Genomic DNA, 27955 nt, shown 5'->3' with positions numbered 1-27955 from the left:
CTGCAGCCCTATTTCAGTAGCTCATAAATTACTGAAAATAGATGTCTACTAATTTTCCTTGGAGGCTGAATTTGTGGAAAAATGCTTAATATGTTTGGAAGGTGAATTATGATTTAGCAATCTTTTCATCTCCCCTAAGAAATGTATATAGTTAGAGAGTGATGGAATAAAAGCAAATGTTTGCACAGCAGATACTGAGAGACATGAAGACCACAATGGCAATATGGAGCTAACATGCTTTTACATAAAGAATCAACCATAGCTGTCCTGTCTTTAAAGGCACGTAGTTTACCTCATCAGTTAATCTCCCTTGTAGCTACCCGGAACATATCTCCAAGTTTAGTGACGAGGGGTGGTAATGTTGGATATTTCAAGAATACTACTCCCTGGAAAGGTGGTATGTAGATCCCTTCTATTGATTTTGAAATCTAGATTGTTCTTTCTCTAAAGAGGTTCTCCCACATTACCCAGTGAGCCCTTAAAAACTAACACTGTATCTTATTCTTCTTCGTAGATTACATCCCTAGCACAGAGTAGGTATTCCAGTGCATCCAAAATGTTTTTGAATATGGAAATTAATAAACAATATTAAAAATGTGGGTGTCCAAAGTATTTGTTGAATAAAGAAATAAATTTGCCATTTATTACAGAAAAGGTATTTTCATCCCTCTTCTTCCTCACCTGCAGACCACACTCTGCCTCCACTTTGAGAATCAATCACTATCTGAAATACATTTCATTAGCTTATTTGTTCTCCATCACATGCCTAAAATATAACTTCCATTAGGGAAGGTAGTTATGCCTAATTTGTTCATTGCTAAGGAGAGTCAAGCATATAGTGAATGTACAATAAATATATATCAAACCAATAAACATAAGAATAAAGAAATAAATGCTGGAAGAACTTAAATCTCAGTAGTCAGGACTTAGCTACAAGTCACTCTTACTACTTTTTTGGTCCATAAATCGTGCCCTAGTACCTGAGTTTCCACCTCTTCCACTCTCGTCTATATTACAATTTTATTTTTGACTTGGTGAGGGGAAGAGACAATTTTCTAGAGGCTCAAAATTTATGTTTTGGGGGAAGCTCTGCTTGTAAAAAAAATACAAATATAAAATTAGAAAATTACAAATATAGGCTGGGTGCGGTGGCTCACGCCTGTAATCTCATCACTTTCAGGAGGCCGAGGTGGGCGGATCATGAGGTCAAGAGATCGAGACCATCTGGCCAACATAGTGAAACCCCATCTGTACTAAAAATATAAACATTAGCTGGGCATGGTGGCGCGTGCCTGTCGTCCCAGCTACTCAGGAAGCTGAGACAGGAGAATCGCTTGAACCTAGGAGGCAGAGGTTGCAGTGAGCTGAGATTGCACCACTGCACTCCAGCCTGGCAAAAGAGCAAAACTTCATGAAAGAGAGAGAGAGAGAGAGAGAGAATTATAAATATGAAATAAATTTCTAATTGGAAAAGAAAAAATTACCAATTAATAAACTGCAGGAGACAAGCATAGTTTTTAATTTCCTTTAGTTACCTCATGAAACAGACCAACAAGAGCAGCTAACACAAAAAACTAGAAAAATATTAAACAGAACAAACTTTCCTAAGAACAACTTAGAGAGGATAGGAACCAATTACCAATAGATTCAAGACCCACATTGTAAGAAGAAACAGAGGGAAGGCAAGATATTGTGTTGTCCCAAGAATATAAGAACCCCAAATCACCAAGAGATACTCACAGGACTGGAAAAACTATCTATCTATCTGTCTATCTATCTATCTATCTGTCTGTCTGTCTGTCTGTCTGTCTGTCTGTCTGTCTATCTACCTACCTACCTACTTGCCTGTGTTAGGCTGTTCCTGCATTGCTATAAAGAAATATCTGAGCCTGAGTAATTTATAAAGAAAAGGTTTAATTGGTTTGAAGTTCTGCAGGCTTTACAAGAAGGATGGTGTTGGCATCTGCTCAGTTTCTGGTGAAGCCTTGGGGAACTTTCAATCATGGCAGAAGGCAAAGGAGGAATAGGCATGTCACATGGTGGAAGCAGGAGCAAACGAGAGAGAGAGACAGAGTGCAGGGTGAGGTGCCGCACATTTTAAAATGACCAGATCTTGTGTAAACTCTCTACCATGAAGACAGCACAAAATCATGAGGAATCCTCCTCCATGATCCAAACACTTCCTACCAGACCCTACTTCCAGCATTGGGGATTAAAATTCAACCTGAGATTTGAGTGGGGACAAATATCCAAACTATATCACTATCTATCATCTATCTATCTATCCATCTATTGACATCTATTTATGCACACATCATGTCCATAATTAAAAATAAAAAACTAAAGTAAAATTAAACAAAATAATAGGCTGAAGTCTTTTAGAAAAAGAAGAAAACATATTCACAATCCCTAACTGGATAAATCAAACCTATACTGAGCATAGTTCAGCAACACAACAAAACCAAGTAGAACGAAAAACTATTAAAGGTGTATAAGGACTAAAGAACAAAATCAGTAAAGTAGAATTGTATAATTATACATAAAGAGATACATTACACCTTGGAGAAATTGCAGGTTTGGTTTCAGACCACCAAATAAAGCAAATATCACAATAAAGTATGTAACCTTTTTATTTTGGTTTTCCAGTGTGTATAAAAGTTATGTGTATACTATATTGTAGTTTATTAAGTGTGTAATAACATTGGGACTTTAAAAAGCACCTACCTTAATTAAAAATACTTTATAGCTTAAAAAATGAGAAATCTGCTAATGACCATCTAATCCTTTTATTCTCAGCCTTTAGTGAGTCATCATCATTTTGCTGGTGGAGTGTCTTGCCTCAATGTTCATGGCTGCTGACTGATTAGGGTAGTGGCTACTGGGGGTTGTAGTGGCTACTGAGGCTTGAAGTGGCTGTGGCAATTTCTCTGCATAAGACAATGATGAAATTTGCTGCATTGATGGACTCTTCCTTTTATGAAAGATTTTTCTATAGTATGCAATGCTGTTTGACAGCCATTTGATCTACAGTAGAACTTCTTTCAAAATTGTGGTCAATCTTCTCTAACTCTGCAGTTGCTTGATCAACTAAGTAGATGTAATATTATAAATCATTTGCCAATTCAACAATGTTTCCAGAATCTTCACCAAAAGTAGACTGACTCTCAAAAAATTACTTTCTTTGCTCATTCATAAGAAACAACTCCTCATCTACCGAAGCTTTATCATGAGATTGCAGCAATTGAATCACATCTTCAACCTCCACTTCTAGTTCAAGTTTTCTTGCTATTTTCACTACATCTGCAGTGACTTCCTCCACTGATATCCTGAACCCCTCAAAGGCATATATGAGGGTTGGAATCAACTTCTTCCAGACTCCTGATAACATTGCTATTTTGACCTCCTCTCATGAATTACAAATGTTTTTACTGGCATCTAGAATGGTGAATTCTTTCCAGAAGGCTTTCAATATACTTGGTCCAGATCCATCAGAGAAATCAATGTCTATGGCAGCTGTAGCCTTATGAAATGTATATCTAAAAATAATAAGATTTTGAAAGTTGAAATTACTCTTGTGTCCATGGACTACAGAATGGATGTTGCATTAGCAGAATTGAAAACATTGGTTTCCTTGTACACTCCCATTAGAACTCTTGGATAATCAAGTTCATTGTCAATGAGCAGAAATATTTTGAAAGGAATCTTTTGAGTAGCAGTTCTCAACAGTGGGCTTAAAATATTCAGTAAACCATGCTGTAAACAGATGTATTCTCACACAGGCTTTGTGTTCCATTTAGGGCACATGCAGAGTAAATTCAGCATAATTCTTAAGGCCCTAGAAATTCTGAAATGGCAAATGACCATTGGCTTCAACTTAAAGTCACCAGCTACATTGGCCCTAGCCTTTGAAGCTGGGCTTCAGAGAGGGTCAGCCTGTTCTTTGAGAAAGGCAGCATGTCCTTTGAAGCTTTGAAGCCAGGTACAGACTTTTCTCTAGATATGAAACTCCTAGGAGCCATCTTCTTCCAATATCAAGTGGTTTTACCTACATTGAAAATGTGTTGTTTACAGTAGCCACCTTCATCAATTATCTTAACTAGATGGTTCTGGATAACTTGCTGAAGCTTCTACCTATGCGCTTACTGCTTCATCTTGCACTTTCATATTATGGAGATGGCTTCTTTCCTTAAACCTATGAGCGTACTTCTGTGAGCTTAAAACTTTTGCAGCTTCCTCACCTGTCTTAGCCTTCATAGAATTTAAAATAATTAGGGTCTTGCTCTGGATTAGACTTCGTCTTAAACAAATGTTGTGGTTGATTTGATCTTCTGTCCTGGCCATTAAAACTTTCTCCATATCAGCAATAAGGCTGTTTTTCTTCTTATCTTCATGTATTCTACTTGCTTATTGGAGTAGCAATTTTGATTTTCTTCAAGACTTTTGCCTTTGCACTCATAATTTGGTTAAATTTTTGGTGCAGGAGGCCTAGCTTTCAAGCTTATCTTGGTTGTTGTCATGCCCTTCTCACTAAGCTTAATTATTTCTATCTTTGGATTTAAACTGAGACATGCGACTTTTCCATTTGCTTAAACGCTTAGTGGCCATTGTAAAGTTATTAATTAGCCTAATATCAATACTGCTTTCTCAGGGAATACAGAGGCTGGAGGAAGGAGAGGGAGATGAGGGAATGACAGGTCAGTGGAACAGTCAGAACACACACATGCATCATTTAAATTCCCTGTTTTATTTGGATGTGGTATGTGGTTCATGGCTACCAAAAACAATTATAATAGTAACATCAAAGATTACTGATCACAGATTAACATAACAACTATAATAATAATGAAAAAGTTTGAAATACTGTGAGAATTTCAAAATGTGACAAAAGACACAAACTGAGCACATGCTGTTGGAAAAATGGCGCCAAACTTCTTGGTTGATGCAAGTTTGCCACAATGATTCAATTTGTTAAAAAAAAAAAAAAAAAAAAGAAAGAAAGAAAAGAAAAGAAAAAAAATCTGTAGCACAGTATCTAAAATTGTACAATTGCATCTGAAGCACAATAAAGCCAAGTACAATAAAAATGAGGTATGCCTATATCTATATATATATAAAAGCAACCCTGATAATCAAGAATATGTACTTTTAAATGCATATGAATCGGTCATGAAAATTGGCATTCCTTGATATCCAAAAACCCTCAATAAATTCCAGGCTAGAAACAATATAAATACTATGTTCTGACATTATGCAATAAAATCAAAACTTAGTTAAAATAAAAAGTTCTTTTTATATGAAAAAATATTTAGAACCGAAATTTTAAAAAATAAATTTAAAACTTTTAAAAGCGGTGTCTAGGTTGAGCATGGTGGCTCACACCTGTAATTCTAGCACTTTGGGAAGCCAAGGCAGGCAGATCACTTGATCCCAGGTGTTCAAGGCCAGCATGGGTAGCATGGCAAAACCCCAACTACACGAAATACAAAAATTATCCAGCTGTAGTGGTGGTCACCTGTAGTCCTTGCTACTCAGGAGGCCAAGGTTGGAAGATTGCCTGAGGCTGCAGTGAGCCGTGATCGTGCCACTGCACTCCAGCCCCAACTTCCTGTGAAGCCCTAACTGTCCGACAGAACTTAAATGTTCTCCTAAATTATAGGATATCAGGCATTCCCCTGATTGTACAACCTGGCAATTGACCCTTACAAATGTACATTTTCCAGTCAATGTAAAGGAAGGAATGGTGAGTGGTAGGATTTCTGGATCTTCACCCAGAAAACTTAGTACTGAATACATCACAATCAGCTCTCAGAACTAATTGTATAGCTGCTGTACAAAACTGCCACAAACTCAATGGCTTAAAACAACATACATTTATCATCTTACAGTTCTGGTGGACAGAAACCTGTAAAGAGAAGCCTGGGCTGAAATCGAGGGGTAGACAAGGCCATTTTCCTTCTGGAGGCTCTGGGAGAGAATCCCTTTCTTTCCCTGCCCAGATTCCATGACTTGGGGTTCCTTCCTCCATCTTCAAAGCCAGCACAGTTGGGGAGGTCATTACCATAAGATCATCTCTCTAGTTTCTTCTCTCTTCTGCCTTCCTCTTCTGCTTATAAGAACACCTGTGGTTACACTCTGACTACCTGGATTAGCTAGGATAGTCTCCACATGTCAAGGTCAGCTGAAGCAACTGTATTTCTATCTGCAACCTTAATTTGCCTTTCTGTGTAACCTAACACTCACAAACTTCAGGGATTGAGGTGTGGACATCTCTGGGTGACCATTATTCTGCCTACAGCAAGCTTTTGGAGGACAGAGACATAATTTTACAAATCAGGAATCTGAGATCAATAAAAGTAAAATGATCTGCCTAAAATCACACAGTTAGCTTAATCTTGGTTAAATATATATTAAAATCAAATACTCCTATCTCTTAAACCAGAATGATATTCTCATAAAAGACCCGATACACATTAGATACTATAGCCTTCCTGCAATAGAAGATAATACCTCATTTACAGTATATAGAACATTTTTAAAGTTTAATACACAAGCAGATATTTGACATACACTTAGCTTTCAAATTGAAAATGTAATGTCTTATTAATGTTTTTAGTATTTTAGGTGACAGTGAAGATGACAGCAACACAAATTATGGGATTGAGATTGTAATAAATATTCCTGCTAGTAAAACTTGAAAGTATAATCCCTGATATAAAAAGGAAGTTGTTCTTTTATTAAAAACACATTGAATTTGCACGTCTAAAGGGACTTCCTGTCACAGCACTGAAATTCAATGTTTGATCTTTAGGTTTAAATCTAAGCTATTACACACTGCACTTGCACATACACACACTTGCTTTTTTATGTGAATAAATGTCTAGCCTTCTTTTTCCTGGAAAGTCGGCGTTCTTGACTTTGGGAATGTCATTAGAGACACCTCTCGCTTTTGCAGTGAGGTGGCAAGGAATGTTAGTTCTTGGAAATTAAAGAGCAAGGGGAACCAGGGAGGTCATACATTCATTTGCATGACACTCAAAGACTGACTTTTACAGACCTCTTCAGTGATTTGTTCCCTTCTATTTTGACTGCAGAAAAAAAAGGGCGCTGTCAACCTCATTTAGAAGGTTATTCCACGTCTCTACTTGTTAGGTGCTCTTTTCTCTCAGTGTTTTTCTTCTTTTATTATAACTCAATGCTCTTGGCAATTACCTTTCACTCTAATTCATGTATTGCCTCATGAGCTTGTCTGCGTAATTTTGATCCATGAAGAGAACCAATTAGCTCTGTGTTCTCCAAAGACGCCTCTTTGGAGAAAGGTAAGGCTGGCAGAGAAAGGGAATTAGACTGACTCCGTGGCTGAGTTTGGAGCCCGAGATTAAGAATGAATGAGATTGCTCTCTCAAGAACAAACTGTTGACTGAGGTTGGATACCTACAAATATCTGAAAACTTCAGGCTTTCTGAGCTCTGGATATTATCCAGGTAGAAAAACAGTTGTGAATACGAAGGAGTGAAAAAGACTCTGTGGGCTACCAGGAAAAAATTCAACATAATTCTACTGCAGATCATGAGGTGCTTGTCTAAGCTCTGAAAAGATACCTTTAAGTTTAGAAGAAACAAAAGAACACATTAGTTCCAACATGAGTAAGAGGAAGAGATGAGGCAGTGAGATAATTTAGTGAAGGAGTAAAGTTCTAAGGGTAGCAACTCATTTTTCGTTGTAATACGAGCACCACAGAGTGTTGCAAAGCCTTGAGTTTTGGAAGCCTAGGAAGTTTGATTTCCTCCCTCATCGGCGAAGAAAGTAAGGTTTATAGAAGGAAAAAGGACTTTGTAGTCATTTAAACCTTGGTTTGAAAATCACTCTAACACTCATGAGCTGGGGGGGTCTCAAAAGATATGTAACCTTCCATAGCCTCAATTCTCTCACTAACAATGGCAGCAGGCAGTAGTATCCTGCATCCGGCTTGTTTTGCTGATGAGAAAATACACAGGCACTTGGAATCACCCCACATGAAATACGCAAAGCTTAGGATTTCAATTTTAAAAATAATCATTCTATTTCTTGCTCTCTTTCTGCTTCGATTTTTCCCCCTTCATAATGGGACATTATTAGAGGTCATGGAGTAAACGGAAGCATAGTTAAGATGATAATACCCCGCAGACTACCGTGACTACTGTGGAACCTTTCCAAAGCTCTTTCCACTGCCTCTGTTCATTCAGTTTCCATCAAGATAGTCCACTGCTACTTCCCACACTTAAATTTATATTCCACATTACCATATCAAAGCTGGTAAAAATATTTCTCAGCTCAAAATAAAAGCTCTTCAGCATGAAATTCAAATCCATCTACAATCTGGTCCCTGTCTACTTCCCCAGCTCAGAGATACAAGACTATTTTTTTTTCATTCATTCAACCAATATTTATAGGCTACCTAGTATAACAAGGTACTATAGTAGGTTTTAGGTGATTAAATTTGAAGATTTTTACAGAAAAAAATAGGTGAAATTTGTTTATAGATTTAAATTTCCATCATGCCCAGCTTATTTTCTAAAATAAATATGTATTAATGATACAATTATTTTTTAAAGCCATATCAGGTCTATAGTATCTCTATGTTATTAAGGAAGGCAGAAAGACTCTGAAAAACTAAGCAAATTTTCCAAAATGAACAGAGTAGAAAAAGCCAAGTAGAATTTGAATTATATAATTTTAAATTCTGCAGTTTTTGTTTTTGTTTTCCTTTGAGCTTTAGCTTATTTTAAAAATGCTTTTTATCTGTACCTGCTCTGGTGAGTTTTAACAAAGACTTTTATGTTTTCAGAAATAATTTAAGTGACAATGAATCAATCATTTGAAAATGCATTTTCCTACCTTCTATATACCAATAGAGGAATTTCCTGCCTTAGCCAGAAACCACTGAATGATACAATTGAGCAATGTCATTCTTGCATCTTTATAACTATTTTCTGGCCTAGAGTTTTTCATCGCTGAGGGGTTCAGAAGCATTATTTATATATGACGTTTTGAGGTTGGTAATCCTCTTCAGAAATTTTCTTGCCTTCCATTGCAAAGGAAAAGAAACTCTCTTTGCATACATTTTTTATCTCAAAAACTCTCAGGCATGTAATCAATTTTTACTCATTTGGGGACCGCTACATACATTGGAAAAAAACATGCCTCAATCACCTTGGTCAATTGCCCTAATTTTCAACCAAAACCAAGGAAGTTCTTAGTGATTTGAATCTCTTGTCAGAATGTTATCACTCATTACGCAGGCCAGGCTGGACAGTGACCTAATTGTTACAGAGTTTATTTTGTTTTGATTTGTGTTCTTTGTCTCCCTGGGTTTCAGGGTAGAATAAGAATGTCATTCTCTTGCCAAACAAAGAAGCAAATAACACATCAAGGATAGAACTGTGACCTAAGAAATTTTAAGGAGACTGCCTTTCCTCTCTAGGAGTCTTTCTATTTGAGGACATATTTTCATAATTCTCTCTCTAGGGGACTACGTCTGACTGATACCCAAGGCTGCTGACTCTCCTGAGCTCAAGTTCATCTCTGTCTCCTCTGGTGGTTTTCCTTGGATGTTTAGCTATTCCATTTTGTGTGTTCAGTTTTTGGATTGGTGTTTCCTGTCAGACTACCTGAAACATCCCTGCAGTGTCAGCTTGAAGGTAACCACAGAAGGTGCGGCTGAGGCTGCCCTCACTGGGAATATGAGGCATCCGAGGATGGAGGCCCACCATTTTCTCCTAAAGGACCCAGCCATTCAGGATATGGCCTTTTATATCTAACTCAAGCTCCCACACCCTCTTCATCCACCTAGAAATGCACATTGAGGTGAAGATACATGAATCTACAATCCAGTGCTGAGCTACTCCTAGCTGCAAAACCAATGAATCACTTTGTTGGTTGTCATGGACTTGCTTCCTACTCTGAGTATAGGCCATTCCCAGTGTGCAAGCATTGTTCCACCAACCTCAATTTTGTTATCACACGTCTTAGGGTAGTTTTGGGCTGTGGATGCAGTCTTCAACTCCATGTCTTTCATGGATTTCACACAGTTCCTAGTCCATAGAATGACTCTGTGTGCATCATGTACATGGATTTATTTACATGCCATTTTTATCATTTTGTATTTGGAGCAAGAATGGGATGCTGTAGCCTATTTCAGTCTACCATCCTCAACAAATGAATTGAACATATGATCTCTGTATGCTCAGGAATCCACAGACATCACCAACAAGCCTTGACACGACTCCTACTCTTTGCATTTGCCCTCAACAAATTGGTCAGTTGAAAAAATGTCTGTCTTTAGGTCTACTACAGGCTGATCCTGCATCCCGTACCAGGGGAAGAGAAACAGAAATAAAGCCATAGTCTCTCTTTTCCACAAGAATTGTCTCCCTTGAAAATGCTAACTGTGAAGCAAGTTCATTATGCACTGGCCACCAGCTGTCTGAGTCTGGCAAAACAGAACACCCATGCACACAAGTTACATGATGTGGGATTGCTACTTATAGATAGGCATCAAGGGACCACAGAAGCCTAATATTTAACGTTAGCCAGTTCCCCCAAGGATAAGGAAAGCTGCCCGGTGTGGATGGAATCTCATTGGCATGTGTGTCCCACTAACAATGTAGTTGAGGAACCCCAAAAGGCTGCTCACTCTGGGGGTGTATACTTTGAGGTCACATGATTTGCTGTGCTAAAATGTTGAAGGACGTCCTGTTCTGGGGGGACCTGGAAGAGAATTAAAGCTGTTCTGACCATTTCCCCTAGAACTAAGGTGCATTTTCAGTATATTCTATAGTTATCCTTGAGAACTACAATAGAGAAAAGGCAAAAGAACTGTCTGGATTCAAAGCCACCCAGAGTACAGTCCTGCACTGATGTTTCCACCCAAATCTCATGTCGAATTGGAATCCTCAATGTTGGAGGCAGGGCCTGGTGGGAAGTGATTGGCTCAAGCAGCCAGTTTCTCATGGTTTAATACCATCTCCCTTGATGTTGTCATGGCAATAGTGAGTGAGTTATCATGAGATCCAGTTGTTTAAAAGTATGCAGCACTTCCCCGCCCCCCCTTCTTCCTCCTGCTCCAGCCATGAGAAGATACTGCTCCCTCTTTGCCTACTCCCATGATTATAAGTTTTCCGAAGGCATCCCCAGAAGCCAAGCAGATGCCAGCATCATGCTTCCTGTACAGCCAGTGAAATTAAACATGAGCCAGTTAAACCTCTTTTCTTTATAAATTACCCAGTTTCAGGTATTTCCTGAGTTCGAGAACAGACTAATACATACACCAACTAAGTCAAGAGGTAAGTTTTAAAAAGGGTGTACACTCGTAAGGAGCTGAAACAACCTAAAAGATAACTGTCTAATGAGAGTTCCTGGAATCACAGATCTTATCCACTATCAGAATGTACTGTTGTTTCCAAGGACACAGGTAATCCCAAAACACAGGTAATGCAGGCAGAGACCCAAGACCCACAGCGCTTCTCCCCAGATGCTTTCATCCTATACCAGATGAGCTCAGATTAACAGAGGCAGTTGCTCAGTAAGATATGTCACCACCTCATTAACATGTGAACTTCTCTGTTTTATACTCCTCATTTCCTAGTTTATCCAACCTCTTCCAGGGAGACACACCTCATATATCTATATAGTCCAGATTGCTTTGCTAGAAACGGTGCTAGACTACCAGGCACATTCTGCTAAAAGCATTCCTTAGATAAGAATTCTGCTAACAGAAACCATTTAGTTTGATTGACAGGGGTCTAGCATTAGTATGTTAAGAGGAGATTAGGCTGTGTCACCCACCTTACTTCTTCTTAGGAGTGTCTCTCCTCCCACTTACCCCTCCACCATCCCCCAAAAAGATGGATCAGAGACCTGTTGCTTACCTCCTTCCTCTCCAGCAAATAGTTAGCATGAAATTGCATATATCCTGTGGGCCACAGTTGCATCCAATTCTAATTCGGCAGACTCTAGTAAGAAACTGAGCTGTTGGTGTTGTTTTAATTTTTTCCTCAAATCCTCTGCATACTGAAAATTCTAATAAAAAGCATGGAAATAGAGCAATTATGAGAATCATTATTTACCTATGCAGAACATATTTTCCTTTAATTTTATTTCTGAAATACGTTATGCAAAGCTTCTTGTTGTCTGCCCCCCTACCACATACTATGCCATTAAATGTGTGAAATTCTAATTATTAGAATTTGACTTTTACAAATTTGGGCTTCAATGTTTAGTAAATAGCATATTTACTTAGAGAAAAACTGGTAATTCTTTAAGTCAGATGTAGCAAATAGTTTCCATTTTGTCTGTTAACTCTTATTATTTTACAATCGCTACCTAAAACACTGTGTTAAGAATCCTGAAGCTAGTTATAGATATAAAAACAATAAAAGTACTATGAGTAATTAGTCATTTTGGTAATGAGCATGAAACTTACCACTCATAATCTTAGTTATTATTAAACATTTACCATTTCGTGAGAATGAAGGGTCTAAGTCTAGTTTTAATAGAGATGAAAACATGATCTTATGCCTCAGTTGCCTGAAACAGTTCCAATTTTTACCTGTTTACTCAGTATATATATACATATATATATATGTATATGTATATGAATATACACAACCTGTATGCCCAGTGTATGTGTGTATATACATATATATATGTGTATGTGTGTATATACATATATATATGTATGTGTATGTGTGTATATACATATATATATGTATATGTATATGTGTATATATATATTCCATCTCCCCTCCCCCGCCCCGAGAAGGGGTCTCTCTCTGTCATCCAGGCTGGAGGGCAGAGGTGTGATCTCGGTTTCCTGCAACCTCCACCTGCCAGGTTCAAGTGATTCTCTTGTATCAGCCTCCGAAGTAGCTGGGATGTTGGGACTACAGGCATGTGCCACCATGCCTGGCTAATTTTGTATTTTTAGTAGAGATGGGGTTTCACTATGTTGGCAAGGCTGATCTTGAACTCCTGACCTCGTGATCTGCCCTCCTCGGCCTCCCAAAGTGCTGGGATTACAGGTGTGAGCCACCACGCCTGGCTGCCCAGTATAATTTTTAGACTAATACTTTGTACCATTCAGTCCCAAAAATGTTCTATGAGGGTGACATGTTATTAGAGATAGAATAGAGGTATGCTAAAATATTGTATCTGTAGATACATCTAGAGTTAGAATGCAAGAAACTGAATTGGGAGGCATTAGACTTCAGGTCCTTCTTATGAATCTAGGAGATTACAGAAAATAATATTAACTAAGGGACCTTAGAGACAGTCACAAGCGGAGGAGATGCAGGCATTAGTATGGGAGGTAAGAGCCTGTATGATTCTCAAGGTTCCTTTACACTTGAGATCTTGGCTTAACTGTCATATCTCACTGACTGTGTAACTGAAACCCAGAGTGTTTAACTGAATTATTCAAAGTCACACAGCTTGTTTTTGGCACATCTACTGATTCCCAGATCGAGGCCTCTCATATACAGCATGGTTGTATCACCATTTTTATGTATCTCAGGACCCCTGTGGTGGATCGAATATGAATTGAATGTTTTTGTCTCCTCCAAATCCCAAGTTGAAATTTAATCCTCAATGCAACAGTGTTGGGAAGTGGGGCCTAATGGAAAGTGTTTTGATCATGACGGCTCTGACCCCATTAATGGATTAATGTCATTTTAAAGGGCTTGAGGGAGGGAGTTTGCTCTCTCTTACTCTCTTAGCCTTCTACCCTTTGCCATGGCATAATGAAGCAAGAGGGCCCTTGCCAGATACTGGCCCCTTGATTTTCAACTTCCCAGCCTCCAGAACTATAAGATATAGAGTTCCATTCTTCATAAATACCCGGTCTGTAGTATTTTGCTATAGCAGCACCAAACAGACAAGGCAATAGTGTCCCCTAAAAGCTCACATTCACCCAGAACCTCACAATGTTGCTTTATTTGGAATTAGTGTTCTTTACAAATATAATTAAGGATTTCAAGATGAAATCAGTCCAGGGTTAGGATGGGCATTAAATCCAATAACTGGCATCCTTATAAGAGGAGAGGACACAGAAAGACTTAGATACACAATGTGGAGACTGCCATGTGAAGTGAAGGCAGATTGACGTAACCCATCTACTAGCCAAAGAATGACAAGAATTGCTGACAACCACCAGAAACTCATGTACAGTAGGCAAGCCTCAACATTAGCTTAGCCCAGGAGGGTCCTTGGCTTTACTCAGGAAAGAATTTAAGAGCAAGCCAGTGGTGGAAGAAACCAGGTTTATTGAAGCAGCAGCGCATAACAGAATGGCTGCCCCTTGCATAACTGTGCTAACCCATTGGCAGTGCACCTACAATAGCATCGTACAGCAAAGCGCCTGCTCCATAGGCAGAGCAGCCTGGAGCAGCAGCAGCAGCAGCAGTGTACAGCCACAGTAGCTGTCTGGAGCAGCCACTGGAGCCGGAACAGTGGCCACAAATGAAGCCACAGCTGCAGAGGCAGCCCCGGCATTGATTGCTGGCTAGCTATATTTATATCTATTCTTGATTATATGCTAATTAAGGGTGGGTTATACATAATTTTCTAGAAAAGAGGTGGGGTGTTCCCGGAGCCACATAAGGTCACTTCTCAGTTGTTGCCAAGGCATGTTGCCATGGCATTTGTAAACTGTCATGGCACTGGTGGGAGTGTCTTTATTTATGAACAGTGTGGGCACCAGAAGTCACTTTTCTCACCATCTGCTGGTTTCAGCAGGTTTCTTTACAGCATCCTGTTTTTGATCAGCAAGGTCATTACCAGTGCTCAGAAAACAAGTTCTGCGGATCTCTCACTTCAAAGCTAGAAAAGAAGCATGAAAAAGACTTCTTCACAGCCTGCAGAAGGAACCAACCCTGTCAATATCCTTATTTCAGACTTCTTGCCTCATAAACTGTAAGATAATACATGTCTGTTGTTTTCAGCCATGCGGCTTTTGGTACTTGGTACTTTGTTACCATGGAATAATTATACTCTAGGAAACTAATACAGCAGCCCTCCTCATTAACAAAAATTTCATAAAGATAGATTAAATTGTAATTTGTATAAGGCAAGGGTGAAATTTTCTCTATTTATATATCTTTTCCATTATTCTTTTCATGGTATGGATAGAAACCCAGAAAAGCCTGAATCCTCCTGCATGATTTATTTTTCCTTTTTTCATTGTTTCTTCAACCTCTAATCCCCACCCTGTAACCCACCCCAACCAAAGTCAGTTTCTTAGAGGGCTACATATAAGAACAGAGGTTACGTGAAAAACAAAGTATTACATTATTTAATGGAATAGCACCATTTATTTAACCTTTAAATCAGAGAGCTGGTAAAAATTAGATTAGAGAATATAGATCAAGCCTGAGGCTTAAATGGGATCCCCTGGATCCCTCTGAATTTAAGTCCTGAGATGGAAAGAAGTGAGGTATGGCTCTGGTTCCAGCTCAGAGCTATTAACCTTGCCGGTGTCTGCTTCTTATATGAAAAGGAGAAACAGAAAGGTCAAAAGAGTGCCATCTGCACGTGTGCATTCCACCCTTTTAATGTTACCAGACTGCAGTCACTAGACTCACTAATAACTATTATCCAATTCAAACACTAGACTGATTGAATTAGCAAGTTCTCTTATCTTGGAGGGGAGCTTGAATTAAGTAAGGAGAGGTAGAATCTTCCTGTTAGGGAAAATAGTACAACAGTATTTTCTTCCTGTTAGACCAAATTGATCCCAGTACTTTGCATACACCTAAGCAGTCAATAAATGTCTATTGAAATAAGATACTCAGTTTAAATAATACATATTAAATACTTTACTGCCATCAATTTATTAGGTCCAACTCTGACTTGCTTTTGCTCAGGCCAAAGGGAAACCTCAACATACATTTGCTTTTAAATCCATTCATTTATTTCAAGCCTATATAAAGTGACTATTTAATGGCAATTTTTCTGGTAGGCACTTAAGATCAGAAATAATGAAAGAGCTCATGGAGCTCAGAATCCAATGAGAATATGTACAGAAAAATAAGCAAAGAAGCATGATACTCATCATAAATGTCATTGAATAACAGCTAATACTGAATATCAGGGGCTAGAAGATTAGGAAAGGTGATACTGAGATGAGTCTTGAGTGATGAGTACAGAGAAGTACAATCGGGGAAGGTAGGCAGAAAGTAGAATATTTGAAGCAGAGAAGAGGGCTTATAGAAAATTCTGAGGAGATGACAGAGGACTGTGTAGAAATAGGAGCCACAAAAAAAAAAAACCACACAATTTAGACTCTAAGGATTATGGGGTGCTGAAAGGTAGAGGTAGAAGGGCAATTGGAGGTCATGCCCTGGTGGGTCAGAAGGGACCGAATTCCATATTTAAAACTAGAGATTGTGATACTCATGATGGTAGTGGCATCTTGAAGCAAAGGCTACATAGTCATGTTCAGCGTATTCTAATTGAAGAGATTCATGTAAAGAGTGTGGAGTCATTTACCTAGGAAGTTAATTTATCATAAAATTTTTATTATAAATAAATTATAATGATTCAGATATTTTATAAGTAAAATTTATAATAAAACTAATATGTATTAACTACTGTTCCAAGCACTTAACAACATATCCTCTCTCATAATACAGAACCCACCAAGGTGAGAACAATTATCACCCTGTTTTACAGATGGGAAACTGAGGGATGGAGAGGATATCTTGCCCCAAGTGACAGGTCCAGTCAAGCCAGGCTTCAAACTCAGGCTGTTAAATCAGGAGCATGTTCTTTTAATCAGCACATTACAGGGTGATGATGGACCACCAAAACATACTTAATGTGGGTGCCCCATGGGTTTTCCTCTCAGTTAGTCCTGAAACTCGCAATACAAAATCAGGAGCAGCTCTACTAGGCCCTAAGCAAAAGCCTCACATCAAATAAGTTGTATTCCCCTGACATCTATTTTTTTTTTCATTTTTTTAATGTATCCTAATTCCAATATCATTCCCTTGTCATATTCTTTGCTCCTTACAGGCATTTTTGTAATGAACATAACCTTATTTTCCTGCTACCAACCAATGGGTACTTGGTTTTTTCAATCAGTTTATGCTGTTTATGAATTGCTATCTCATCTTTTCCTGGAGTTAAGCCTGAGTTTTCATAGCTCTCATAAACAAACCACAGTGAGTATATGACTCACATGTGAACAGCATCTGGCTGAATCTGAGTAGGGGAAATCACTTGTGGCTTGATTGGTATATTAGCATACTAAGGCTATTATAATGAAATGCCATAGTCAGGTAGCTTAAACAACATAAATTTATTTTCATGCTCTTCTAGAAACTGGAAGTCCAAGATCAAAACTCTGGTGAATTTAGTTTCTTCCAAGGCTTCTCTCCTTGGCTTGCAGATGGCTGTGCCCTCACCCTGTGTTTTCTCTGTGCTTGTGTACCCCTCGTGTCTCTTTATGTGTCCACATTTTCTCTTTTTATAGAGACACCAGCCAAATTTCATTAGGGTCCACCCTAAAGGCCTCATTTTGACTGAATTATCTCTTTAAAAGTCCTATCTCCAAATAAAGTCACATTCTAAAATACTGGGAGTTAAGGCTTCAACGTATGAATTTGGAGACCAGGACACAACTCATCCCACTGCACTCAGACTAAAAACATGAACATCACATAGTTGTAGGGCACAAAGCATCTCTTACGTGTTTACATGAACATCTGACAATGTATCTTTCAGCAGATTCTGCAGATGCAATCCCCTCATATACAGCATTTTCCCTTATAAATGATCAAGGCAATAACAGAGAAATTGAGGCTGAGAGTCTTGTGAAAGTTTGCTTGGATTCAAATTTCACCTTCACTACTTGCTAGGTAGACAAATCACTAATGTGATTGGGCCTCAGTGACCTCCTCTGGGGGTAGTAACAGTGCCTATCTCATAGGGATTTTTGAAAATCAAATCTGATAATGCCTACAAAATATTTAACATAGTCCCTTGCATATCATAAGCACTTCACAGACATTAGAAAGTATCATCATTATAAATGGCTAAAATCTACATATATAGACACATGTTATGTGTATGTGTGTGCATGTGTGTGTATATCTGGGTTCATTAGTAGTCTGTACTTATAGAGATGAAAGAGCAACATAAAATTTTACAATAATACAGTTTCCCAAATTCCCAAGGAAGCAGGGACAGTGTTTATGGTGATTTGGTTTGAAAACTTACACATGAAGTAGTTGTCTTCCTAATAGAGGCAAATCTCATAGGTTGGTTCACTTGACATCTATTCCCAAGAATGCTCTCCTCCATCACAGGGGTAACAGGAGCCAGATACTTGATTTTCAGGGTCAGCTTATGAGAATAAAGCAAAGTCTTCTAGAAAGAGTTCCCCTGCCTAAATCAAAAGATAAAGTCCAGTTGGTCCCAATATTTTTTTTAATGTTCTCTAATAAAGGGGACTAGAACACCTTAAAGAAATGGCCCATTCTAGGATTGAGGTAGAGAAAATACAAGATGAGTAGGGAGCACATTGCCAGAAAGAAAGGAAGTGCTCAAAACAAAAACGATGGGTGTGTATCGAAGAGACCCAGGAGTCAACTGAAAAAGCTCCCAACAGCCAAAACTGAAACCATATCAACAACAAAATAAATAAAGTAATATTGGATTATAACCCAAAGCATAAATTTTCATGAGTACACACACACACACACACACACTAGACAAATATATTTATATTAGAGACAGGATCTTTCTCTGTTGCCCAGGCTAGAGTGAAGTGGCACGATCATGGCTCACTGTAGCCTCAAACTCCTAGGCTCAAGTGATCCTCCTGCCTCAGTCTCCTGAGTAGCCAACACTATAAGCATGTACCAAACATGTGATTATTTTTTAAAATTTTTTTTGTAGAGACAGGTGTTACTATATTGCCCAGGTTGGTCTCAAACTCCTGATCTCAAGCAATCCTCCTGCCTCAGCCTCCCAAAGTGCTGGGATTATAGGCATGAGCCACTATGCCCAGCCTATATATTAATAAGGGATTGCCCATATAAATAAAAGAAAGAGAAGAAACACATCTCTTGTGCAGCATTTTGGTTAACACTGCATGTGCCTTCAGAGATGGCCTTATATTACTTAAGAATCTATAGATTATTATTTATGACAATAACAATGGTCTAGACCTGAGATTACCACCTGTTTGAGCTTGAGATTTCTCAGATTGAATCTGCTCTGCTCTGACTAAACCACAGTTTAAGGGACTCTTCCTTCCATACATCCTCCACCTGTTGATGACCAGAACTCACCTTTTCTCTTGTGGGTGAAGGATGAGGGCAGTGAGGGTAGTTGTTCCACAGGGTAAATAAGGTAAGGACCAAGCAATGGCTTAAGGCAAACATGGGAACCACTCTTGACAGTTCATGGGCAATCTCTGGCTGTGCTATGGACACTAATGATGGCATCATCAGCGTAGCCCCTCAAAATGCAACAAGAACAGCACTCACTCAAGAGAAGCTAAACTATCTTGGGCTGCTGATTCTACTCATCCAAGAAAATCTGCTCAGTTCTGGCCCCTCACCTGGGACACACATTCCCCTTAACCCTTGCACATTGTCTATGCCCTCCTTCCCCTCAACAAGGCCTGAGGAAATTATTACCTGGTCTCATTATAGAAGCCTTTCTCTTGTCTTCACATATTGCAGTTTTATTCCCTATGGCTTGGATTTTTATTTATTGGTCACTAAGTTTTAAGATCTTGAATCTCAAAACTATCTTAATGTGGCCATACCCTTTATTGGAAGCACTTAATGAACAGCTTAGATTAAAGAGAGCCAAATGATCACAGAATTAGAAAAAAACAGTCGTTAATATTTTTAAAATATTCTACTTCATTTTCTCTCTCTTTTTCTCCTTCCTTCCCTTCAGTCCTGAAGCATCTGTGTATTTCAGTCATTATAATGCAAGATAGAATTTCTCCAGGGCCTTATAATGTGTATGGATGAGATGAAGAGGTAAATAAGAGAATACGGTCAGCTTTTAGATAAGCCTTGAAGGATGGGGAGCTAACACACAGGACTTGGAAAGGGCATTCTTGGAAGAAAAAGCAGCCTGGAACTAAGCAGGCAGCAGAGGAGGGCCCATTTATAGGAAGAATAGCTTGGCCAGTTTGTTTGGAGCACAGGCTTCCAATGCCAGGAAAGCTAGTTTGTCCTTTGCACCCATGTTAGGACATGCTGGAGTCCTGAGAGGAGGGGAGAGGCATGGTGGGAACACGGCCGAGTAAGAGATACGGCTGATCATCTGAAGGACAGATAGACGAGAAGAGAAAATAGAAATGGGAAGTCTGGTCTAACACCTTTTATAACTATCAGGTGAGAGATAATGAGGGCCTAAACTGGCCAATGACAATGAAGAGGAAGAACGGTACAATCAACATGAGACCACGAAACAGTCAGAGCTCATCCAGCACCCACAAGTCTGCCAGGCACAGGGCCTCAGGTTTCACCAGGATTACTTCATTCAATTCTTACTGCAGGTCAGTGAGAGCTACATTATTATTACCCATATTTTACAGAAAAGGAGACTGAGACTGAGGTTGGATGGCAGTCCTTGGGGTGATCAAGACATGTCATCTATCTATTCATTCCCTGGACTCCAGGCTGTCCTTTGGTCAATGGAATGTTGTGGATGTGACACTGTGCCGGTTCCAAGCATCCCTTTTGGGAAGACTTGGAATTTTCACCTGTGCCTCTTAGAGAATGCTTGCTGGTGTGGATGCCCGTCCTCAGAACCCAGTGCCATGCTGTGGTTAATCCAAGCCACACAAAGAGGTCATACATAGGTGTTTAGGTCAACAACTCAACTAAGCACCCAGCGGACAGCCAACACTAACTTCCTGCCATAGGAGAGGGTCATTACGGACGTCTAGTCCAGGTGAGTCTTCAGATCATGACACCACTCCCAGCCAACAACCGCACAAAAGACCACAAGTGAGAACCACCCAGTCAAGCCGAGCCTGGCCAACACAGAGAATCATAGGTGTAAGCCACTTAACAATGCCTGCTTTAAGCCACTAAGTTTTGGAGTTTTTTTTCCACAGCAATAGAAAACAGAAGCAATTATTAATAATGTCCTTTGTCTCGCACAAGTGTTCTGCTATGGACAATAGATCGCATAGCTAACCTAGCTAAGTAAGTGTTGAGTAAGTATAAATGTTGAATTTAAATGTTTGTTAAGTGAATAATGAAATAGATGGATGGATTTAATGGATGCATTCGAGTTGACTGCCCCTAGTTAGTTTGTTAAATGATTGGGGAGACCCTTCTTCACTTTGGCCAGCAGCACCATTTGCAGAAAAAGAGCTAGGGGTTGCATGTACCAGATCACACCATAGCCTCGGCGCCTCTTCCCAGGCTACTCTTTAACCACCATGGGGAAGTAAGGGTGGGGTAAAGCAAAAAACCTGAGTATGAGATAAAATCTATTATGAGGTCTGAATAAACTCTAGAGTGGACACTTTAAAAAATGATCTAACTTTTCTTCTAAAATAGAAATTATGTCCAGCTTTTATAATGGCTCAGGCTTTCCTTAAGCACTTTTCCCATAAATTTTAACATGAGCATCCGTGGTAATGCTTAACTGCAGGTAATATATTTTTTAAGCCATATTTTTCTCCAAGAGCTCATTAAAAGCACTCACTCTGCTAATGATTTCTGAGCCTCAAGTTAGACTTATTAGTGCACAAGGAGCAATAGATGCCTAAATGTCAGGTCTATTTACCAGTTGAAAACGCTGTTGCTGTAGAGGCATTTGTTTTCTGTGGGACATGCTGATTGTGGTTAGTTCACTCCATTTTTCTTGATGGGAAATGGTCCTGAATCCAAAGCTGTTTTGTCCAACCAAGCTTCAGCACGGGGAATTATACTCTGGATCAGCACCTTGCCAGTGTGGGTTTAGCTGAAGGAATTATTGCTGATGCTGCCTTGGAGTCTTCCTTGCCTTTTGGCCAGACCCTAAATCTGCAATTTTATTTATCATTTTTGTTAGTAATGCTTGTTATAGGGCCTAGAACAAATGTCCAAAACAATAAAGGTTTGTCTGCCTTAGTTTCACCTCTTTTTCCTTCTTTCTGTATCATCTGCTTCTAGTTGATTAATCTTTAAAAATTTTAGATTCAATCTCCTTAATAATTCAGAAACCCAACCCCTCTCAGCTCCATTCTTTCTCTTGTTACCTGAGTCCAAGGCCACCATCATCCCTCTACTGGAATCTTGTACAGTCTTCTAACTAATATCACCCTTGTCCATCCATTCTCCACATCGATGCCAAAATGATAGTGAGCTATGCTCCATTCATACTTAAAACACATCAGTGACTCTTCTTCGTCCATCTCTTATCACAGGAAAAATTCAAATTAATCTTGGCATGCAGTCAAGGCCCTTTTGATCTATTCTCCCTGTGAACCCAGAAAATTTGAGACAGATTTCAGTTAATTTAGAAGGTTTATTTTGCCAGGCTTGAGTATGCACGCTCATGACACAACCTGGCAGGAGGTCCTGGCAACGTGTGTCCACGGTGGTTTTACACATTTTAGGGAGACGTGAGACATCAATTAACATATGTAAAATGAACATTGGTTCAGTCCAGAAAGTCAAGACAACTTGAAGCAAAAGCAGGGCAATTGGAAGCAGGGAAGGGGCTTCCAGGTCACAGATGACAGACAAATTGTTACATTATTGTGAGTTTCTGATTAGCCTTTCCAAAGGAGGCAATCAGATATACATTTATCTCAGTTAGCAGAGGGATGACTTTGAACAGAGAGGGAGGCAGGTTTGCCCTAAGCAGTTCCCAGCTTGAATTTTCCTTTTAGCTTAGTGATTTTGGGGGCTCAAGATATTTTCCTTTCACATCCCAATATGTTCTAGCTTCATTTCTCACTCAACATATCTAGGCAAAGTATGGCTCAATCAAGCCAGACTCCTCATTCTCATAATATATCAGGCACTTTTCTTCATTTTGTTTTATTGTAATTTATTGATTTTCTTCCAAAGTCTGGAATATTCTTCCTGATGTCTCAGCATGTCAAAATTTATGTTTTCTTTACGACCTAGTGAAAATGCTTTCAACACCCTCAAATTCTTTTCTAACACTTTCTTAGGATCCCCAAATTTCAATGAATTACTCCCTTTTCTGTCCTCTCCCCACCCTCCCACACTCATCCTGTTTGTGCTATTGAAACTCAAAGGCGGCAAAGCACAGGGGTGACAGCTCAAATTTGGAGGTTGCCTGCTACATTTAAACCAAAGCTCTGCTGCTCACTTGCCTTGTGACCTTGAGCAAATTCTCTCTCTTTCTCAGTTTCCTCAACAATAAAATGGGAATAAGGATGGTGTGAAATTACAGCACGGCTATGATAATTAAATGACTTTATTATCTGACCCATTGAAAGTGATTTGTAAGCATTTCTTCAATAAAAGAAAAGAGCACCGATCTCCTGACTCACTGATCAGAAGTTCTCCAAGCACATCTAGCAGCCTCAGTCTCATCTAGGAAAGTACTAGAAATGCAAATTATCAGGTCTCCTGTCCAGCCTACTTAATCAGAAACTCTGGGCATGGGACTCAACAATGTAACAACCTCTCAGGATAATACTGACTCATGATGAAGTTTGAGAACAACCCTATGGGTGATCTCGGAGGTATCTTTCAGCTCTCAGCACTTGTGGATTGATTACAATCCTTCTGTTCAATCATTGAAAACTAGACTATCCCATTTCAAGGCAATTTTAAATGATTGGAAAGGAAAGTAAGGAATTCAGTCAAGAAATTGAAAGTGAAAAGGGAAACAACGTTTCTGTTTACAGGAGGGAAAAAAGGAGGCAAGAGGAAAAAGAGCACTTAGAGGCAAAAAAAGCCAAGGGTGTTTCTTTCTTAGTTCTTCCTTTTCTCATAAAAGCAAGAAGCATGGCATAGACTATTGATCTAAAGATTTACTGATAAGTTGTTTTTATTTCTGCACTCACAAAACTTGCTTTCCTTCTTCACTTTGATTGACTTGGGAATCCTATCTTTGGGGCAAGAGCAATGAAAAAAATTGTTTAAAACTGCAACCAATTTAGTGTTTATCACTCAACATAAATATGTGTGAAAAACTGAAATAAGGCACAAGATGGGTTGCATGTAGCACCAAGCAGGGAAATAGTTCTTTCCAAGACTGAGGTCATGCAGCAGATACTGTTGCCAAATCAAAAGACATTCTGAAATATTCTAGACATACAAAAAGGTACAAAATAAATATCTGTGCATTTAACAAGCAGCTGAAGGACCTTCATGCACCCAGATATTCCTACAATCGATTTTCAAAGGATGAAAAGACATTTATGTATTTAAAATGCTATGTGACTATTAAAATTAATTTTAAAAGCATAGCACAGAGCTTATCACAATAAATGCCCACTCCCTTCTTGTGCCCCTCCTCTCAAAATGTGCAAACAAGCTGTCTCACAGTAGGACTTCCAGACTGAAAGATGCCTTTGTGAGTAGGTTTTTGGATGGTGAAATTGTTACAAGTGAATAAAACAATTATTGCTGTTGTATTCTCCAAATGAAATAATGTATTCTTACAGGAGGTGTATTTTACCCTTTAATAAATAAAGATTTGTGCTAAAAATGCTTTGGAAAGCTCTCAGGGATAATTCCACTATTCATATGAAATATTACAGATTCTAAGGGTGAAAAAATGAATGCTATTTAACTCTGATGATTGTGAAGGTTTTTGTAAGCATGAGGGAAAAATAGGGCCACGAAAGTCTAGAGAGAAATTAAGCAAACATGTAAAATCAACTAAATATAATTTCCACGTGCTCTTTATTGATTTCCCTGGAACTCTGGCTTGATAAGATAAAACAGAAAATGTAAAAGGCTATTTGGATTTCCTCTCTTCTTTTCTTGGTTAGTCTTGCTAATGGTCTATCAATTTTATCTTTTCTCAGCAAAACTGGCATGAAAGGGACATACCTCAGTGTCATAAAAGCTATCTATGACAAACATACAGCCAGCATAATACTGCATGGGGTAAAGTTGAAAGCATTCCCTATAAGTACTGGAACAAGACAAGGATGCCCACTCTCACCCCTCCTCTTCAACACAGTACTGGAAGTCCTAGCCGGAACAATCAGACAAGAGAAAAAATCTACAACCAACTCAAATCAGTAAGAAAAAACCTAACAATCCCATCAAAAAGTGGGCCAAGGACGTGAATAGACAATTCTCAAGAGAAGATATACAAATGGCCAACAAACATGACAACGTGCTCAACATTACTAATAATCAGGGAAATGCAAATCAAAACCACAATGCGATACTACCTTACTCCTGAAAGAATGACCTTAATCAAAAAAATTAAAAAACAGTAGATGTTGGCATGATCACATGATGATGAGGGAACACTTCTACACTGCTGGTGGGAATGTAAGCTAGTACAGCCACTATGAAAACCAGCATGGAGATTCCTTAAAGAGCTAAAAGTAGAACTACTATTTGATCCAGCAATACCACTACTGGGTATCTACCCGAAGGAAAAGAAGTCGTTATTTGAAAAAGATACTTGCACATGCATGTTTATAGCAGCACAATTCTCAATTGCAAAATTGTGGAACCAGCATAAATATCCATCAATCAATGATTAGATGAAGAAACTGTGGTATATAAATGCCATGGAATACTACTCAGCATAAAAAAGGAATGAATTAATGGCATTTGCAGCGAGCTGGCTGAGATTGATGACTATTATTCTAAATGAAGTAACTCAAGAATTGAAAACCAAACATCTGTTCTCACTAATATGTGGGAGCTAAGCTATGAGGATGCAAAAGCTTAAGGATGATACGATGGACTTTGGGGACTTGGCGGGAAGGATAGGAGAGGAGTGAGGGATGAAAGATTACAAATAGGGTACAGGGCATACTGGTTGGGTGATGGGTGCAACAAAATCTCACACATCACCACTAAAGAACTTACTCATTTAACCAAATACCACCTGTACCCCAAAAACTTATGGAAAAATAAAAATAAATAAAAAAGGAAATGTAAAAGAACATAATGTTTACTTTTAGTGAGCAACTTGCTGGTGAAAGTCATTGTATTAAGTACTTTACAGATGTGAATTTGTTTAGTCTTTATAATGACTCGAGTTGGTAGGTATTGTGAGGCTCTTCTTCTAACTGAGAAAATCAAGCTTAAGAAAGGTCACATGACTTGTCCAGAGTCAGTGTTGGGAAATGGAGGTGTTGGAGCCTAACTCCTATATTTTAACCAGTGGCCATTCAGAATATATTTGCAAAGACTGAGGACCCCTAGTCATTTAGGAAGCAGATTGCTTCCTAAATGAATAGATTGCTTATATCGTCCAATGTCATCTTAGGGGTAAGGAAACTAAGGCTCCAATGGGAAATGCACTTCTCCAAGGTTACAGAGCTGAGACTAGCATGTAGGATTCCTGAATCTGTTTACACATTCTCACTTCCTCTTTTCACTGGTCCAGGTGGAATGGATCTTCTTTCCCTCCAAAAATCTGCTTTTTTGTTCAGCCATATTCTAGCTAGAAATGACTATTTCTCCTGTCACTCCTTCAAGTCTTTGAGGGCTCTGAGCTCCTCTCTGAACAGGCTGAGCTGCAGACAAATTATACCCGTATGAAGGGTTGGGCTGCTTTTTGAGCTCTCTCATTTTTTCAGTTATATTCTTCCCTTCTATCCTTCATGTTTTTCTCATAATTGGCCTATATACACAAGCATTTTTGTGGCCCTAGAGGAGAATGCTCTGCTCTAGGAGCTGATAAAGTTTCCTTACTGCATAATCTCCATCACTTTTTAATAAAGCAAGCGATAAGTAGTTTCAAGATTGAAATAAGTCAAGCAGAGGCCTCTGATCGGTCAAGAGTCTGATCTACCTGGATTATACTGTCACAAAGAAAGGGCACCTTTTTGGCTTCCCATACCTTAGCTTCACTTGCATTGGTGTGAACAGTCGTTACATTCCAAGGCTGTGACCACACGTGTTGGGAAGAGTCAATGGCCAATAACAATTTAAAAGTGAGAAAGCCATAGATGATTCTCTTCTTTCTGATGCTCACACAACAGGTACAGTGTTTCAAAGTTTGGGCTTTGCACTTTAACAAAGAAATAAAATTATTTTAGAGTAGTATTGTCAAATAGAAATAAATGTGAGCCAAATATAGAACTTTAAATTGTCTGGCAGCCATATTAAAAATAGTAAGAACAGATGAGATTAGCTTTAATATTTTATTTGTTCTAATATATCAAAAATTATCACTTCTGCATGTAATAAATATAAAAATTGTTAATGAGATATTTTACTATTTTTTCATATTGTCTTCAAATCCAGTGAGTTTTCTATGCTTATCACACATCACAAATTGGATGCTAAGTTTACAATAGTTTAAGTGAAATATGCTTCTACCAAGGCAATAAAGTTATATTTAATGGAAAATAATTAAAATTAAAATTAAAATTTAGTTTCTTGGTTACGTTATCCACATTTCACGTGTTTAATATCCCTGGGCATCTTATAGCCACCATGTTGGGCAGCTCATCTTCAGATGCTAAAATATGGCTTTTATGATTTTTTATTAATAGTATTAAGGACCTTGTAAAATATTCAGTCCTTATTAAATGTTATTGAATTCTTACTAATTGATAAAATTATTTTTAAAGCCACTAAAGCAAACAAAAGAAGAAAAAATTAAGTATGGAATCAGAAAGAAGGATGTTTGTTTTATGTCTCCTAAGTTAACTGTCCTTATCTGTCAATGAAATGCTAAGTTCTTCAGTACTACCCAAAGTGTATCTGTGGACAAATGATTCAAAAGCAAGCAAGTTTGTGAAATGCTGAGTACAAATCCATCTCACCAGATA

At 38.6% G+C, this 27955-nt stretch overlaps 1 long non-coding RNA gene across 1 annotated transcript in view; it reads right to left on the bottom strand.

The window, feature by feature from the left end:
• Positions 1 to 27955, bottom strand: part of LOC116533534 — a 58460-nt gene that overhangs the window by 24881 nt on the left and 5624 nt on the right. Inside the window, exons 3-7 of the long non-coding RNA XR_004261338.1 lie at positions 22256 to 22477; positions 21802 to 22040; positions 18253 to 18421; positions 14751 to 14853; positions 11907 to 12057 (exon numbers count right to left, since the gene is read on the bottom strand). This is a non-coding gene — a long non-coding RNA (uncharacterized LOC116533534). The remainder of the gene's footprint in view (positions 1 to 11906; positions 12058 to 14750; positions 14854 to 18252; positions 18422 to 21801; positions 22041 to 22255; positions 22478 to 27955) is intronic.

The sequence above is a fragment of the Sapajus apella genome, unplaced genomic scaffold (assembly GCF_009761245.1).
Source record: "Sapajus apella isolate SASKATOON/1434 unplaced genomic scaffold, GSC_monkey_1.0 scaffold3, whole genome shotgun sequence".
Taxonomy (NCBI): Eukaryota; Metazoa; Chordata; class Mammalia; order Primates; family Cebidae; genus Sapajus; species Sapajus apella.
This window is presented reverse-complemented; position numbering and strand designations above follow the sequence as displayed.